Source organism: Bombus flavifrons, chromosome 18 (genome assembly GCF_040668555.2).
Source record: "Bombus flavifrons isolate JBK064 chromosome 18, iyBomFlav1_principal, whole genome shotgun sequence".
NCBI classification, from domain to species: Eukaryota; Metazoa; Arthropoda; class Insecta; order Hymenoptera; family Apidae; genus Bombus; species Bombus flavifrons.
Genome location: NC_138459.1, coordinates 4,405,006 through 4,417,249, shown reverse-complemented (window position 1 = coordinate 4,417,249; position 12,244 = coordinate 4,405,006).

Below are 12,244 nucleotides of genomic sequence, written 5' to 3'. Positions count from 1 at the left end.
TACATTTATCAATGAACAGAATTAAATGTCACGAATGAAATGGAGAAACTTTTCAACGTCACTTCACCGACCGCGATAATCCACATCAGACCACATGTCTATTCCGTGGAATTCGATATCCAAGATACTAGACAAGATTGGCTGGAAAAAGCCACGCGATCGTAATTTATAGCGTTCGTTAGAGGAAAAAGCTCGGCTCGCCGGAGTACAACGCGTTATTAATACGTTTTAAAGAAATGTCCAAGATTAATTTGCGAAACGAGTCGCTATTGAAGTTCTTGCCCGCGGTCTCATTAATCTTATCCAGCGGCGGGCTAGGAGAGAGGGGAAAAAATTATTTTGTAGAATGTTCGCTGTAATAACAGGGAATTCTGTCGCCGGCACGCCTAGCGGGGAGGAAGAACACCGTCCCACTATTAATTCATGTCTCAAGTTTTCAAGTAAGAAATTAATGTCTCCATACGTGATTCGTGGCTCCGTGGAGCCGGACCCCGTTCCTTTCTCCTTCCAAGGGTGGTTTGCTCGCGAAAACTTCGGCCACGAAATGAAATTAATAAACCACGATTACGTTACAACCACAGACTTCTTACAGAGTTGAAAGCTTTCTTGTTCGTTTGATCCTTGAAGCATCGTAGCTTGATGACCCAATGAACGCAATTTCACTTCAGATGCTTTTCCTTTCATATTCCTCTCATATTTATTTCTTTTTTTTTTTTTTTATCCTCCAACGTTTAATTTGATTTTTATAACGGTATCAATATCTTTCTTTATTAGAGCAATTTATTTTATGCAATGTGAAATGTTAGGTTATCCGGAAAGTTTCTTTCGTTTCATAAGGAAATAATGAACGCACAACATTTTCCGTTTTGTATTATTTTATCGAATTACGTGTGATCCATTTTCTTCTTAATAGCCGAAATAATGGTATAGGAACACTAAATTTACACTTAGAATTTATATTAGAATAGTTATATATTTATTTGATAAACGATTTCAAAGATATTCATCGATACGCACTTGCACGCGTCATACCTTTTTCGATACCAGACCGTTAACTAAACAGTTTACATTTCTTTGTTTTCGAGATGCCACGCGCACACATACTTCCACACACTGATATTCACATACAAGTTTCGCTACTACGCAGCTAACCTAGTCTAGCACATAAAATTATACATATCTCAATAGTTCTATCAAAAGAAAGATCACAAAGTTCGACAGATTAGGTTTCATGTTTGTATAAAGATGCATCGCTGTAAAAGACGTGTCTGTAAAAGAGAGACACTTTTCGGACAACTTAATACTTTTCAAATATTAGTTTAACACTTTGACTGCCACGCAAAAATCACACGTTTCACTCAGGACGCCACGGTGTGTATTTCTATTATTCAAAGCATACAATGACAAAATAATAATAAATTGATGACGTAAGACAACATTTTTCCCCACTGCACCGCTTATCTTATTGATGGTCTCGGGTGACCACCATGGCGCCTTGGTAACAGTTGATAGCGACATATCATAACAAGGCTTCGTTTATTTCAACAAACAATTCGCATTCCTTGTTTCGTCGAAAGCAAAACGTGCAGAACATATTGTTGAAACGTGTAGAGATATTAGTAAACAGTATTTGCTCATTGTATATATAACAGCAAGGTATGTTCACACTTCTAACCTCAATTATATGATTATAAAGCAGCATTCACAATTATTTTCTAAGGTGTGTTTATAATAATATTCGTAGATTACCCCTCACAGATATGGATGCAAACACAGTGCACCGTTAGATGCAAGATTTGTTCCCATTGATGTTTTAATAAAAATGTTTAATTGTTCAATGGGGCACTTTTTATTTCAAAGTATCTTCTATCTGTAGGTTATATTCAAAATGCCCTAACTGTCAATTTTCATTCAATTTTTACAATTGTAAGAATTCAATTTCATTCAATTTTTACAATTGTAAGAATTCAATTTCATTCAATTTTTACAATGACCACCGTGGTGTCACAGGTGTCAACCATGGCCGGTCACATATGATTCACGTGGCAGCCATAGTGTTAACTACGAAACGTGTTCGACCGATTAAACGAGAAGCGCGCGGTATCGACATCGATTTTCTGCCGTTTAAGAAGCGAAAGACTCTCGATGTCATTAATCACGTTCCGTTGTCTTCTCGAAGACACTGCTCCATTGTCAACTGGACGTATTTATTCCATTGTAAACGAAACGGCGCGGTAGGTAGATGGTGATCTCGCGTAGGCGGATCGCAGGTGGATGAACGCTGAAAATCCCTATGGCACGAGGTCACGTGTAACGGAGAGAAGTTTTAATTCCATGGCGGGACGTCGCGGTCGTCACGGGCTTATGTACGGTCCGCTCCGCTGGCGTTCTTTTTGAAAAAGTGAACGCGAGATAATGGAACGTAATGTAGCGTGAGCAGCCAACGCTGCTACCTCGCTTCGGCTTCTAGCCGTGAGATGCTACACTGGGTGTCCCCGAAGTCGTCTTCAAGTCTCACATTTATTTCATATTACGCCTGAGGGTGGATGATTTCAATGGTTGCTGTTAATTACGTGTTGATGGGCGTAGGTTAATAGATATATTTGTAAGTGAATCTGAATATGTTAATAAAAATTTAACACGACACACGAGTACAAATTTGAACTAATCTTCAATTGTACAGTAACTTATTATCGATTATCTACTCCTGACAAGTTGGAAATTAAACAAATTAACATATACTTCAAATTATTATAAATCTTCAAATTTGATTTTCTCAAAAACGAAGTTTACAATGCAATTTTATTATTCTTGATTTTCGTTGTATTAGGTTGTCCGGAAAGTGTCTTTCTTTCGCAAACGTGTTCTTTACAACAATGCACCTTCGTACAAACATGAAACCAAGTTTGTGAAATGTCACGGTGTTTATCTCATCATAACAAAATGGATCGTACGTAATTCGACAAAATAAAATAAAACCAAAAACACTGTGCGTCTATTATTTCCTCATAAAACGAAAGAAACTTTTCGGATAACCTAACATTTTGAGCCACAACATTTTTCTAACCTCATTTGTACCATGAATTTAATGATTTTGACCAGCCATAATTAACATCATTTTAAGTACAATCTATCTATTTATATACAAATTTGAAGTTCCTTTGTTAGTTCGTTAGAATTTTCTCAATATATTGTTCTTACAATAAAATCGTCTTCCTGCAAAGTTTCACTCTAGTCAAATTGTTTCTTGTCAAGCTTAATCCCATGGAGCACCACGGCAGCGGTTCTTTTAGTCGGGTAATTGCAAAAAATCTTCCAGCTTCTGCACCGTACACCCGGTAGGAAAGTTTCACGTGTGGGGTACCTTAATGATGCACCCGGTCGGATCTCACGAAAACTCCACTCTCATCGTGCATGGTGACCAGCCATTGACCGACGTTTTTTTGCGTGTCTCAAAGCAGACGAACGTATCACGAACGACCACGATCCTCTATATTACTCGTACATTCTAATTCCATAAAATTTCCAAGCTAAGAATTCTAATAAAAGAATCATACAATTTCGACAACAAAGTGTATCCCTGAAACTTTTCATTACGTAAAGCGAGACGAGACGAAACGAAACGTTTGTCTGAGCCAAAGAAACAGAGTTCTAACGATGGATGAGGTCATTTTTCGTGCGCATAGATTCACAAGAACCGGATCGAAATTTTTATTGTATTTCCGTGTGTATCAGCCTTACCTTCTCATTCTATAAAATTATCATCCTAAACATTCTAATCAGAATCGTGCAACTTTGAAACAGACTGTATCCCTCGACCATTCCATTACGAAAAACGGCCAGAACGAAACGTTCAACGAAATGAGATGTTTCTCAGCCGAAGAAACAGAATTCTAGCCGTGGACCAAGCCATTTTTCGCTGGGTGAAGACTCGCGGCCACCGAATCGAAATCATAATTTTAATGAAACCGCTAGGCGAGCCCCGAAAATAATGGTCAACATTTCCTGCTCGTATTATTTTCCGCGGCGGGGGCACGGGGATTTACGAGAAGCGAATGGAAGCAGAAAATTAACGATTCTACCCAGAGAGGGTGGATCGTGAGGGGGTGGCAGCGGCACGGTGGAAGTTTTTCTTAGTATTTTAATATAAATGCGGCTGCGTCGGCCGACTTGGCCTCGCGCGAGGAGGGCCCGGTTGTTTGCGGCAGTTTGTGCCAAGCTAAATGAAGAATGAAGCTGAAATTATTTGGTGGAAAACAGTGAAACAGGATGTGGAAACGACACCGCGTAGATTTACAGGGGCTGGTGCACGCGTCGCGCCACCGTGGCAGGCCAAAAGGGAGGCGAACAGGAGGGGGGAGGGGGGTTGGAAACTGGACGACAAGAACATTTTTAAACGCATCCCCTCCTCCTCCACTGGCAATTATAATTCTTCGCGAGATTCTGATAGATTCACGAGAATCCTTAATTTCGATCTTCCTGTGCATATTGGATATTAAGAAATTTTATTTTAATATGTATTTTTATAATTACACAGTACAGTAATAGACATTTGAAAATAAATATTTCTTGCATTTTTAATATCAAATACGAGAGTTAGGTATTTTTTTAATAAGAAATATTAATTTTTATTTGGTGACTTGGCAGCATCTTTTCTGAATTGTAAGATTAATTTTCACTTTTCAAAGCTACACAGATGTTAGATTCTGGTTTATCCTTAATTTAAAAACTATTAAGAAGAATGGATTAAGAAGATTGGATTAGGCATTCTCATGGCCCTATAAGAAATTCGACAACATTCCTAAATATTAGGTTATCCGGAAAGTGTCTTTCTTTCGCGAACGTGTTTTTTACAATAGTACGCAAACGTGAAACCGAGTCTGTGACATATCGCGTTGTTTATCACAACAGAACAAAACGTTTGAAAAGTGTCTTTCTTTTACAGACACGTCTGTTATAACGATGTATCTTTATAGAAACATGAAACATAATCTGTCGAACTTTGTGATCTTTCTTTTGATAGGACTATTGAGATATGTATAATTTTATGTGCTAGACTAGGTTAGCTGCGTAGTAGCGAAACTTGTATGTGAATATCAGTGTGTGGAAGTATGTGTGCGCGTGGCGTCTCGAAAACAAAGGAATGTAAAACTGTTCAGTTAACAGTCTGGTATCGAAAGAGGTATGACGCGTGCAAGTGTGTATCGATGAATATCTTTGAAATCGTTTATCAAATGAATATATAACTATTCTAATATAAATTCTAAGTGTAAATTTAATGTTCCTATACCATTATTTCGGCTATTAAGAACAAAATGGATCATGCGTAATTCGATGAAATAATATAGAACGAAAAATGTTGTGCGTCCATTATTTCCTTATAAAACGAAAGAAGCTTTCTGTACGACCTAATATTCGAAGAGTAGTAAGACTAAAAGTATTTTTTTTTAATGGAAATTATATTATTTAGATTCTAGGAGATTTCGTTATGAATTTCCAAGTCTTTGTAAGAATATATACTAAAGTATTTTAATATATTTGTTGCATTGACATATACGTTACACCACGTCATTGATTATGTAACAATAAGTAACATCGTGCTACTGATACAACCAATGTATTTTTAGTTTTCGTGTGTTTCAAGAAATCCCATTGGACAATTGAACAAAATGGCGGAGAAGAATCGTTAAGATAATCATCGCTGCTCAAAGTAAAGGCATTTCTGGTGAAGACAATGTGCAAATCCAGAGGCGAGACAGGTAAATACAGATGTATTATATTAGCATCGAACGTATTAGTATTTACAATAGTTTAAACAGATTAGAGATCCTTTCCCATCGAACTCTTCATTTGCTCTGACGTATTAGGTTATCCGGAAAGCGTCTCTCTTTCGCAAACTTGTTCTTTACGACAGTGCACCTTCGTACAAACGTGAAACCAAGTCTGTGAAATGTCGCGGTGTTTATCTCGACATAACAAAATGAATCGTACGAAATTTGACAAAATAATATAAAACAAAAATCATTATGCGTCTATTATTTCTCATAAAACGAAAGAAACTTTCCGGACAACCTAATATAAATTCTTTTCAAAAATGTTTCGAATGAAACTTCGATACGGCTGGCACTCATTATAACCTTTCTATGACGTTTTCTGTAGGTATGGTTCATTTGACCGAAACTCAAACGAGGTATCCGTTATCAGCAGTGACGAGAAGAATTGACGAGAGAACGCTCGGGACCGTCCCCTTTTCCCTTGCTTCATATTCGCGCCGGAAGCATCCCCATCCTCCAACGTAGAGGGGGAGAAAGGCTTCTTTACCCCACGGTGGATTCGTGGCTTTTTACGGGGAACCAATAATGAACTTTTTTTTCTCCTCCGGTATAAAAGTTGATTTGTAACAGCCTCTCTTTCTCGCCACCCTGTGGACTCTGTCGGTGCCGCAACTTTTCCTCGTAGCCTCTTAAAAGCGGCGAGAAGCGTCTCATTCTCGGTCGCTGATATCACTCGTGGCATTGCTCATTACTCACGCCGTCTTATCGTCCTTACCCCCCATCGAGGCAGCGTTGCGTCGGCTTTCGCTACACCCTTGCTTCGTCCACCACCCCTATTCCTCTCTGGTTCCTTCTTTTTTTCGATGCCGCGGAATCTTATTTCAAATGCTCTTGAAAAAAATGTTTTATCATCTGCTTTATCATCGTGCTATAATCTGTTATATTATTTTTTATCTCTCTACCTTTTATCTCTATATTTTTATATTCTATGATTGTTTATTTTGCGATACAAGATTGAGAAAATATCAATTTTAAATGTTTAATTTTGTCATGTGTTGTTGGACTGTCTTGTACAAAGGATTAATTTATTTATCATTTTTAATTAAAAATGCGTATTGCTCGTGATATTGAGGTTAGGTTAACACGAGAAATATGTACAAAATGGATAACTATATACTAACTAAGAACTTACTCCTTTCACCAATCACGCACGCCCTTCTTCAAATCTATAGCACCTTTTATCGTCGCCATTACTAGATTTCGTGAATTTTACCCCTCTCCGTTGTCGATCGGTCGATAGATCAATTGACAGTGTTGGTCGAGCATTATCCACGCAACCGTTTGCTTCTCTCTCCTTTCACCGCTTTCAGCCCTATCGCGGTGTACCGCGTTAAATTTACTGCGGCCTTGATAGGAAAGTGGAGCGCACGCTCCCACGATTATCTGTCCTGTCGAATACTTGTCCTCCTACGACAAATTCTTTACATGTCTTGCTATACAGATTCCTTTTTTCTTTCATTTCTTCCAGAAGAGGGACGAGTGGAAATACTTTTGAGAATATTGTTATTTGTATTGTGCTGAAAGAACTTGTGATCGTATTGCAGTGATCTATTGGATTGGCAACTAAGTGATTGCGACTTTTGTCAGTACTACCAACTGACAAAATCCGCAATCACGTAGTTGCCAACCCAATAAATATTCTAATAAGGTAATTGTATTATTATTATTCCAATTGGTAAATTATACTACAAAAATAATTGTCTTGGCCGTAGTTGTAAAGAAGTTAAGGTTTTCATTCATCGACTGGAAGAAAATTAGTCAACTCGTTAATCGGAATTCCAATCTCTTAAGTGTAATATTATAATTAAGTACTTGTCGTAGAACTGATTTTCTAGTTAAGAGTTAACTCGATTAACAGATTGACAAACATGATGCAGACGTAGAAAATACATTAGCTCGACATTAATTTGGTATCGCATATAATATTAAGTTGGCAATTAAGTGAAAGCGGTTTTTGTCAGTACTACCAACTGACAAAATCCGCGATCACTTAGTTGCCAACCCAATACTATATTCTGGAGTAGAAATAAAAATTGCTGTATCATATTAAATATTCTATCATATGTTACGTTATATAACTGCATTGTAGCTTATACAGTACATGCAGGATCATTAGTAGTGTACAATAATATACGATACTAATATACAGGAACATTTGCATCATTAATTCATGTCATTATCATGTGTATTTCACACATTATTCATATGTAACCTTGATCATCACGTAATATATTCTTATTATACACATTTAGTTAGATTAGTATTCTAGTAGATTACTATCATTCTAACCTTACAACGTCGCTAAAAATTTATCATCAGAAGATACATATATTGGGTTGGCAACTAAATGGCTGGGGATTTTCTCATTATCACCTAATGACAAACTCCGCAATCACTTAGTTGCCAACCCAATAATTGTCAAATATTATTCAATGTTTCCTGGATACAACAATATTGCAAGCTACTGTTATCATCGTAAGACAAATTATCTCATTCGATTTACAATTATTGCTTGAAAAAATGACAAATTTGGACCTCCATATTATGGCAAAGATATACAGGCCATAATATAGATAGATAGACAGGCAAAGATACGAACCAATGGGTATATTGTAGCAAGTATTGGTGAAAACGATCAAGTTGCACGGTGAATGTTTCTTATCAGTAAATTAGCAGTCTAGTTGGCCTTCGTCGATACTGATGAGGGAAAGCAAGGCAGGAAGTGACAGGTATCAATCACCGGCGCATCTAGCGCAATGCTGCGGATGAGTTTCTGATACAGAAACTGCAGTCCTTTCTCGGCTGCTCGATAAGCACAATGAAGTAATTCCGAGGGTTCGATATCGGTTTCGTACGTGGCACAGAATATTACATTCTCGGTTTTCTTCCACTCGTTATCTCGCTTACGGCGAACACGAAGAGGTTAGAGATCTCATCTGTGATGATTTGAGAAATTAGGGAGTGGTGCAAGTTTCTATTTATACGTGAAGGAGATTTTGAAAATGGTGCAGAATTTTTTATCATTTTTGTTTCTTCATGTTTTAAGACTCGATTTTTCTTCTTTTTTCTATCACTACAAAATAACGCAAAATCGAAGAAAAATATAAAATAATCATTCTTAGTATCATTTTTCAATTCTATAGTCAAAATTACCTCAAAACATCAAAGTCTTATGCTGTCCTTTAAGTATTGGCTTGGCAATTAAGTGGTTGCAGATTTTGTTGTTAGGTTAGGACAAAATCCTGTCCTAACCTTCTTCTTTCTTCCTAACCTTCTCATTTCTTGAAATGTAAGTATAGTAACATATTCGTCAATGTTCTTGAATTCCTTTTTTCTATCACTACAAAATAACCCAAAATCGGAGAAAAATATAAAATAATCATTCTTAGTATCATTTTTCAATTCTATAGTAAAAATTACCTCAAAACACCAAAATCTTATGCTGTCCTTTAAGTATTGGCTTGGCAACTAAGTGGTTGCAGATTTTGTTGTTAGGTTAGGACAGGATTTTGTTAGGTTAGGATTGTTGTTAGGTTTAGGACAAAATCCTGTCCTAACCTAACAACAAAATCCGCAACCACATAGTTGCCAAGCCAATATTACAACAAAAATAAGATTAGAACATAAAAATTCAAGAACTCTAGCAACGTTGACAACTTATATTACAATCATACGTTTTCCGGCCAATGAAATTTACCAAAAGATAAAATTTTAATCAACTTTTTATTATTGTCGTTTGAAAACTTGGTTCATAACCTAACACAGTAATTTCCAAACAATTCGAGTCGCCTTTACACAAACCACCCGTTCGATCCTGTAATTGTCTTTATGTTTTTCCGTTCACCCAGCTCGAACGGGAGAAAAATCAGGTCATATCGCGACGGTCGGCGCGGAATTCTTTGCCCGCGAGCGTGTCACACTACGCCTCCATAGAATATGTCAGGCTCCATAGAATTCTCCGCGGCAGATAATCCAAAAGAAGACGAAAAGGGATGGCTTTTCCGGGGACGCGCATCAGCAGCTCGGCTGTGAGCGGGTACACAGCACCCGTTCGCCTAGCACACTCCCGTGAACAGTTCATTTATTATGCGGTTAGTTATCGCGCCTTTTCGTCTGATTTCCCTGCCAACAATGCGCCGTCACCGGCGCAGACAGGTTCTGGCGGTTCTTAGACTCCCGACCGTTCTCTTTCCCGCTTCCACGACGTTTTCTCATCCGCCACTCTAAGTGACGCTCACTGACGACACGCCATACGTCACACCGTTCCTACCCTCTTTCTCCAGCGACGTTTTCATCCCCCTTTTCCATACTCGCGTCTACCTATACCCCTTTCCCTCGTCTCTTTCTCTCACGTTTTTTTTCACGCTTACGTTCCTTCCAGCTTCCTCTCGTTTTTACCTTTCGTTCTTTCACACCTTTGCTTTCTTCCACCTTTTCTTGCCTATTCGCGCGCCACGATGGCTTCCAACAGCCGAGTTCGACGCAGTTGCCGAACTGAGAGTCTCGTTTGACTTACGACCAACTCGCTGGGGTGGAGTCTACTCGGTTCATATATTTCTCGCAACTCGGCGGATCCAGCGTCCTGCGCGACGTCCACGGTTCTCTATTCAAGGCCTGGTGATAGTTGAATCTACTATGGCATTGAATTTTACAGTAGGATTTTATAACGAACTTTGGAACGATAATGGATAGTTGGAACATTCATCAACGTTTTATAACAATCTGCAGCTTCGATATGTAAGGAAATATCAGTTCAATAGTGGAGATGTAGTTTTCAACACTTTGACTGCCACGTGGGTCATATATGACCCACGGTTTCTCCAGTGACGCCACGGTGGTCATTGGTGACCGGAGCTCTTCAACTTCTTACAATTGTAAAAATTGAATGAAAATTGACAGTTAGGGCATTTTGAATATAACTGATAAATGAAAGATACTTTGAAATAAAAAGTGCACCATTGAACAATTAAACATTTCTATTAAAACATCAATAGGAACAAATCTTGCATCTAACGGTGTACTGTGTTTGCATCCATATTTTTGAGGGGTAATCTACGAATATTATTATAAACACATCTTAGAAAATAATTGTGAATGCTGCTTTATAATCATATAATTGAGGTTAGAAGTGTGAACATACCTTACTGTTATATATAGAATGAGTTTCATCTTCTTACAATTGTAAAAATGGAATGAAAATTGACAGTTAGGGCATTTTGGATATAACCGATGAATAGAAGATACTTTGAAATAAAAAGTACCCCATTGAACAATTAAACATTTTTATTAAAACATCAATGGGAACAAATCTTGCATCTAACGGTGCACTGTGTTTGCATCCATATCTGTGAGGGATAATCTACGAATATTATTATGAACACACCTTAGAAAATAAGTGTGAATGCTGCTTTATAATCATGTAATTGAGGTTAGAAGTGTGAATATACCTTACTGTTATATATAGAATGAGCTTCATCTTCTTACAATTGTAAAAATGGAATGAAAATTGACAGTTGGGGCATTTTGGATATAACCTATAGATAGAAGATACTTTGAAATAAAAAGTGCACCATTGAACAATTAAACATTTTTATTAAAACATCAATGGGAACAAATCTTGCATCTAACGGTGCACTGTGTTTGCATCCATATCTGTGAGGGGTAATCTACGAATATTATTATAAACACATCTTAGAAAATAATTGTGAATGCTGCTTTATAATCATATAATTGAGGTTAGAAGTGTGAACACACCTTACTGTTATATATATAGAATGAGCTTCATCTTCTTACAATTGTAAAAATGGAATGAAAATTGACAGTTGGGGCATTTTGAATATAACCGATAAATCAAAGATACTTTGAAATAAAAAGTGCCCCATTGAACAATTAAACATTTTTATTAAAACATCAATGGGAACAAATCTTGCATCTAACGGTGCACTGTGTTTGCATCCATATCTGTGAGGGGTAATCTACGAATATTATTATAAACACATCTTAGAAAATAATTGTGAATGCTGCTTTATAATCATATAATTGAGGTTAGAAGTGTAAACATACCTTACTGTTATATATAGAATGAGCTTCATCTTCTTACAATTGTAAAAATGGAATGAAAATTGACAGTTGGGGCATTTTGGATATAACCTATAAATAGAAGATACTTTGAAATAAAAAGTGCACCATTGAACAATTAAACGTTTTTATTAAAACATCAATGGGAACAAATCTTGCATCTAACGGTGCACTGTGTTTGCATCCATATCTGTGAGGGGTAATCTACGAATATTATTATAAACACACCTTAGAAAATAATTGTGAATGCTGCTTTATAATCATATAATTGAGGTTAGAAGTGTGAACATACCTTACTGTTATACAGGGTGGTTGGTAACTGGTGGTACAAG